Source organism: Solanum stenotomum, chromosome 4 (assembly GCF_019186545.1).
Source record: "Solanum stenotomum isolate F172 chromosome 4, ASM1918654v1, whole genome shotgun sequence".
In the NCBI taxonomy this organism is placed as follows: Eukaryota; Viridiplantae; Streptophyta; class Magnoliopsida; order Solanales; family Solanaceae; genus Solanum; species Solanum stenotomum.
The window spans coordinates 36,728,745-36,736,365 of record NC_064285.1 but is presented as its reverse complement, the minus strand read 5'-3'; the positions used below and the strand labels follow the sequence as shown (position 1 = coordinate 36,736,365).

The following is a 7,621-nucleotide window of genomic DNA, read 5'->3' as shown; positions in this document are numbered from 1 at the left end:
CATGTGAGGATATGGCCCAAAGAGCACCTGGAATGTAAAAGAAAGACTATTCAACATTTTGAAATCCGAATTTTAAATCCAGAGAAAGCCATCCACGCCTATAAATACTAAACCATTTGCAACAAGAAGGTAGAGAGCAAGAGCAAGCGGAGCATAGCAAGGAAGAAGAATTAGTTTTAAGAGTTAGCTTTACATATTTCTTTCCCTTCAAACAAAAAAGAGTGAAGTGAGTTTGTTAAAAGAGTGAGTGTTTAGTTTTTGAAGTAGCTACAAAGTCACTCGGGGACTCCCGAAAGGGAAACCTCTCTCCGACCACTATCATGTAAGTAGTAATGTGTCTTCTAGATCTTAGTAGTTTCTCCCAGTATATGTATATTGCTATTATGCACTATAGTACTGTTGTTATGATTATATAATATAATGTTCATACATAAATTGTATACCTACATAATGAGTCATTACTTGCTCTTAGTAAATGGTTAGTTCCCTACCCTCTTAGTAATGACAATGGATTAACTAGAAGATGGCTCAAAATGAAATTGAGGAAATGTTAGATCACCTAAGAAGGATCAAGAATCTAAATGATGTATGGATGATTTTACAGGAAAAAGTTAGGTATGTCCCTCCTGAAGAAAACCTTGAAATGCACAAATTTACAAAACAACTGAAAATTGTTCAAAAGAAAATGGGATTTTTGAGATACTTATATGACACAGAGATAAATGGTTACGTCAACCATGAGAAGCTGGAATGTTTGGAGACTCGAATTCAGTTCATGGCTAACAACGAGGGACAACTCTATCTTGCTGTTTCAGTTATCCTTGTTTCTGCTTTTGTAGATGATACAGATGAGGATGAGGTCGACACATATGACACATATGAGTATTATCTCTTTGATAAACCTCCATATGTAATATTCTTGATTGTGTTAGTAGAGCTGGAAATGAAGAAGATTTTTCTCAGTGAACTAAAGGATTCCCAGTTTACTCAATCAAGAACTTTCAAGGACAAGAAATTACAAAAGAATTTTTTCATCATCTCCATACTCTGCTGATGTATCTCAGAAACAAAACACTCAAGAACTTTCCGAATAATAACTCTGCTCGAAATATTGATGTAGCAATAGAGTTCTTGTTGATTTTCCTTGATGTTGATGTGGCAAATCATGTAATTAACGGTAATTGGTTGAATGAGGTTATGGACAAGGTTTTAGCTATAGCGGGTGATGTTCTATATGTAATTGAGATAATATCTCATATGGTCACTCAATTTTGAATAGTTCACTTAGAAAGTTACTCAACTTTGGATTGTTTACTTAGAAAGTCACTCAACTTTATCTTTTAACTCAAAAGTCACTCAACTATTGATGTTTCACTTAGAAAGTCACCCAACCATTTATATTTCACTTAGAAAGTCACTTAATCAATTTAAATATTCTTTTCATTAAATTTTTTTAAAATACAAAAAATAATTAAATTATTTAAAAAATAAATAAGATGCTTATTTTAATTATTGATTTTTTACTACCTTTTCATTAAAAAAAAAATAGTAGAAGATCATTACTGCCCCTTTTTTTTAATTATACTTCTTATCAATTCCAATTTTTCTTTTTGGTAATCTTTTAACAATTTATTTCTAGTTTTACAATTACTAGAAGCGAAAAGCTTTTTTTTTTTTGGCTACATTTTTTACGTTATTTTTAGAAAGATTATAATTAAATAATTGGAGCAGATCAATAAAATAATTAAAATAGATATCTTATTATTTCTTTAAAAATAGTTTAAGATAAAATTTAATAAAAAAATTATTTAAATTGATTGAGTGTCTTTCTAAGTGAAATATAAATAGTTGGGTAACTTTCTAAGTGAAACATCAATAGTTGGATGACTTTTGAGTTATAAAACAAAGTTGAGTGACTTTCTAAGTAAACAATTTAAAGTTGAGTGACTTTCTAAGTAAACAACTCAAAGTTGAGTGAGCATTTGAAATATTAACTCATATGTAATTCAAAAGCTTCTTCCTAGCTCTATAAACAAAGATGACAATAGCAAAATAAGTCTTTGCTCGATACAGATATTTGAGAAAACTAAAGATCTAAAGGCACAAATGGAGACGTACTATAAATCCTTAAATTCACTCCATCTCAGTTCCCCACTGTTGGTGGATAGAGCTTTCTGGATTCTCTTATACAGAAACTGAATGAGATGTCGAAATCTAAATCTAGTTTAGATTTCCTGATGAAACCTCTTTTGGGTAATTTGGAGAAAGAGCTATCAGCTCTTACATCCATTTTAGAGAAGGATCTATCATCTTTATCATCCATTTTCAGAGATGTCGCCAAGGTGCACCATGAACATGAAATTCTTCAAGATCTTCACAGGTGTACTATCAATTTGGCATATGAAGTTGAAGTTGCCATTGACTCTATTCCTGCTTAGTATAATGTGTTTTGGCATACTTTTTGCTCACTTCCTACAATCTTAAAAGAGATCAATAAAATTAATGCGTAGGTGACTGAGATGTGGTTAGCAGACGTTGCTCTTAAGCCTTGCTATGTGGTAGCACCATTTAAACACCTGCCCACTCGACATAGCAATCCTGTGACTGATGAGGAGATAGTGGGTTTTGGGAATGACACAGAAAAAATGATTCAGTATCTGATTAGAGGTTTATGAGCTAGACGTCATCCCAATTGTAGGCATGAGGGGACAAGGGAAAACGACAATTGCTAGAAAGGTTTACAATTGTGACAACACTTTTTCTCATTTTGATGTTCGGGCATGGTGCATTGTTTGCCAAACTTATAACCGGAGAAAGCTATTACAAGAGATTTTGAGTCAAGTTACCAGTTCCAAGGATAAGGGAGATAAGGATGACATCCTTGCTGATGAGTTGAGGTAAAGCTTAATGTGCAAGAGATATCTCATTGTATTGGATGATATGTGGGATTTTATGGCATGAGATGACTTAAGGCTTTGCTTTCCTGATGTTGGAAATAGAAGCAGAATAATAGTAACAACTCGGCTTGAGAAAGTGGGTGAGCAAGTCAAGTATCATACTGATCCCTATTCTCTTCTGTTCCTCACAACATAAGAGAGTTGCAAATTATTGCAGAATAATGTGTTTCAAAAGGAAGATTGTCCGCCTGACCTACTAGATGTGAGTCAAGCAGTTGCAGAAAAATGCAAAGGACTGCCTCTAGTGGTTGTCTTGGTAGCTGGAATAATCAAAAAAAGGAAAATGGAAGATTCTTGGTGGAATGAGGTGAAAGGTTCTTTATTTGACTATCTTGATTGTGAGTCAGAATAATATAGTTGGGCTACGATGCAGTTGAGTTTTGATAACTTAGCTGATTGTTTAAAGCCTTGTCTTCTTTATATGGGGATGTTTTCAGAGGATGCAAGAATTGCAGTGTCTAAATTGATGAGTTTATGGATAGCGGAAGACTTTGTGGAGAACATTGAATCTGCTGAAGGTCACTTGATGGATCTCATTAGCAGTAACGTGGTAATGGTTTCAAAGAAAGAATATAATGGTAAGGTCAAATATTGTCAGGTTCATGATGTAGTGCTTCATTTTTGCTTGGAGAAGAGTAGAGAAGAACGGTTTATATTGGCAGTGAAGGGGCATTGTAGCCAGCTTCAACCTTTTGAATGGAAGGAAAGTTGAGTGAGCTACAGTTTCAGTAAAGAGCTTTCCAAGTTTGCATCTCTCGGATCCAAAACACGGAAGCCTTTCCACCAACACTTGAGGTCACTGATAATGATAAATGATGGAGAATTTATTGATGGGATTCCCTTCTGTCAAATTCTTAAATTGCGACTTCTTAAGGTCTTGGATTTGAGTTCCCATAAAGTGCGTTATTTGTCAACAGCTACTAAATCACCTGAAGTACCTTGCAGTTTCGACAGTTTAATTCTATTTTCATCCAGAATCACATCTGGCCCATCTTGAAACTTTAATTGTGAATAGTGAGTGGCAATCTATGTTACCTTCGTCTTTTTGGGAAACGGAAAAATTAAGGCATTTTGAGATTTGGAGAGCTGAATTTGATTTTGAAGAGGATAAGCAGGGGTTATTTGAAGGATCCTCTAAATTGGAAAATTTGAGTATATTAAAGAATATTGTTAGATTTCCAATTGATAGGGTGGATGTGTTATCAAGGAGGTGTCCTAATCTTCAACAACTTCACATCGAATTTGAATATCAGGGCGATAATGATTCTGCAGGGTCTTTTTGTCTCACATTGGAGAATCTTAGCCAGCTTCAAATACTTCACCTTTCCGTTGAGTTGCCCCTCATTGTATCTGGGTTACAATTGCCTTCAAATTTAAAGAAGTTGGTACTAATTGAGACTCGTATAGAAAACCTGACTTCCTGCCTTGAGGGACTACTAAGCCTGGAGTATCTCCAATTATGCGATTGTGTTCAAATTGGAGATTGGTGCCTTGGAGATGTCACGTTCCATAAACTAAAGTTGTTGAAATTGGTGTTCTTAAGTATCTCAAGGTGGAATGCCTCGGAGGAATCCTTTCCCGGTCCTGAAACACTTGTTATAAGCGGGTGTAAGAACCTCGTGGAGATCCCCCTTAGCTTTGCAGATATTCCAACACTGAAACAAATTAAGTTGATTAAGTGGTACAACAAGTCTCTGGAGGCTTCAGCTGTGAGAATTTAGGAAGAAGTTGAAGCCATTGAAGGATGTGACCGTATTGTTATCACTACCCAAGTAAGTAGAAACAAATTCCTAAATCTGTTCTGTTTTTCAGTATCGATATATATGCATCTAATGTGCAAACTATATGTTCAATACAGGAATATAAGTCGGCTATGAATCAAGTATGTGCTTGTCAACAATGGAATTTGATGCTTGCTTTTGGTTAATTGACCATGAGGATTTGTTTGAATTTGAAAACTGCAGCAAAAGCACAGACAGTCTATTTGCAACGCCTATGCATCCTCTTATATTGTAATACTACTACTGATTGCTAAGTTTGTTTTGATTGACCAATTTTATCTATCAGATGGTCTTTTACTGTGATTTCTTGTTGCCTTCTGTATCACTGTCAAAATCATTGTTTCGTTTTTGTTTTTGTAATTAGGTTATTAATTTCTATAATCCCTTCATCTTACAACTTATACGCAGCACGAGACCTGCAAAATTCTGTATGTACACAAGTTTTTTATATTGTTGAATACAAAGAACACCTCCCAATCATCAATCAATAATTTAGATATTTAGCAGCAGAGAATACCAAGTTGAATTGAAAGATGAGTATTCCTCAATGAAATCTGATTTGCATGTAGATTCAAAGATTTTGGTAGCTTAACACCAAATGATATGTATGAGACATGTACAAAAGCTATCTATGTTGTTTACTCTCTTCAAAAATAGTATGAATTGTGATCTCTTTGACTATTGGGAAATACCTTTCACACTCACATTTGTATATACTTCACAAATACATTACATGGAAAATCGTTGATTATGTCTAAAAAAATTCAATGTTATGTCTTTGTTTTGTTCATTTATGCTGGTAGAGTAGGCTGGACTTTCATGGACCTATTTGGGTTTCTATATTATTTATTACTTTCTTTGTTTCAATTTAGGTGACACTTTTGGTTTTTTCAAGAGTCAAACAATTTGAGTTTGACGGGGAATTTGCGTATGAAATCTTCAATTTTTTGAAATGAAATTTATATATTTGTAAACTACATAAAAAGTAACATAAGTCACAATAATTGATAATTTAAAATGTTTAAAATATATATGAAAAATTTATGATCAAATCGGAAAAAATCATTATTTAACTCGTTTACAACACGAAAAAACCAAAAACTCAGCCTAAGAACCATAAAAAAAATTTGTAAGGAGTGTACAAATATGGCGGCATGCTGTGTGCTCTGTTCAGAAAGCAAGACAAATTTGTACATACATCTTTCACCAATACAGCAATACCTGCTCACTCAGACAGACAAAAAAGGACCTGCAACACTGCCACATTCCCCAGAGCTTTTAAAATGACAAACAAAAAGAATTTTGAATATATATATGTTGGTTTCCAAGAAATCAATATACTAACAATTCTTGCATTTTCTCAACACTATGGAGCTAGCAAGAAAAGAGTTACCCTTTTACTGTGGGCTCCATCCCTTGAATTTTTTGGGTCAACAATTGCAGCTGCAATTGTTGTAAAGAAAATGAGGGCTGAATTTGTTTGTCAACAATAGCTGCAAACTTTTTTCTTTTGTCAACAAATTTTGCAGCAATGCAAATTTTTCGGTGGCATGATTTTTGAATAGTGCAATGAAATTGCATCTATAAAAGGAGCTCTTCGACTCCTCATTTGAGACACACCAAAATTCACAGAGAGAGTAAAATATTTAGAGAGCTGTGAGGTTTCCATAGACTATATAAGAAAATAGTCTGTGAAGAAAAATAGAGTGTGAGCGATATTTTAGTAAGGTGGAAATCAAAATAGTGTTATTCCTTTTGAGTGTGTAGTAGTCACTTTGAATATTGTATTCGTGACTACATAGTGTAAAATTCCTTACTATAGTGATATTAGTTGCTCCTCTTGGCCCGTGGTTTTTCCCTTATTTAGAAGGGTTTCCACGTAAAATTTTTGGTGTCATTATTTTCCCATTTTATATCCATTACTTTTACCATATATATTTTTGTGCTTGTCCGCATTTTTCCCAACAAACTGGTATCAGAGCCAAGGTTTTATCTGAGTATACTCTATGGTTGCAGCACAGTCTGAACTTCCACATCAGAAAAGATTTACTTTGGTTTGCAATATCTATATTTTTTGGGGATAAACAATGGAAGCCAACACAAGTAGAATGGTTACTTTAAATGGTGTTAATTATGCCATTTGGAAGGGAAAAATGGAAGATCTGCTTTATGTCAAGAATTTTTATCAACCAGTTTTTGCCACTGTAAAGCCTGATAATAAAACAGATGAATAGTGGAATTTGTTGCATAGACAGGTTTGTGGATTCATTAGGCAATGGGTTGACGATAATGTATTGAACCATATTTCTGGGGAGACACATGCTCGAACCCTATGGGAGCATCTTGAAAGTTTGTATGCTCGGAAAACTGGCAACAATAAAATGTTCTTAATAAAGCAGATGTTGAGTTTAAAGTATCATGATGGTTCTCCGATGACAGACCATCTGAATAATTTTCAGGGGATCATGAACCAGTTATCTGCTATGGGCATTAAATTTGATGAAGAAATTCAAGGCTTGCTTTTACTTGGTTCCCTACCAGACTCTTGGGAAACATTTAGAACTTCATTGTCAAATTCTGCTCCGGATGGTGTGATCTCAATGGATTCCGCCAAGAGTAGTGTCTTGAACGAAGAGATGAGAAGAAAATCCCAAGGTTCTTGTTCGTCGGATGTCCTAATAACTGGCTCTAGGGGGAGAAACAAAACTCGTGGTTCTCAAAATAGAGAACAAAATAGGAGCAAATCCAGAGGCAGACTTAAGGATATTGAGTGTTATCATTGTGGCATGAAAGAGCACACAAAGAAGTTCTGCAGAAAGTTGAAGAGGGAGAACAAAAACAAAGAGGAAACTAAAGAAGATGGCAATGAAAATTGCCTAGCCA

At 34.5% G+C, this 7,621-nt stretch overlaps 1 pseudogene; it reads left to right on the top strand.

The window, feature by feature from the left end:
- The first annotated feature begins 523 nt into the window (after positions 1 to 523).
- On the top strand, positions 524 to 4,884 carry LOC125861465 (putative late blight resistance protein homolog R1A-3; annotated as a pseudogene).
- Positions 4,885 to 7,621: the final 2,737 nt, after the last annotated feature.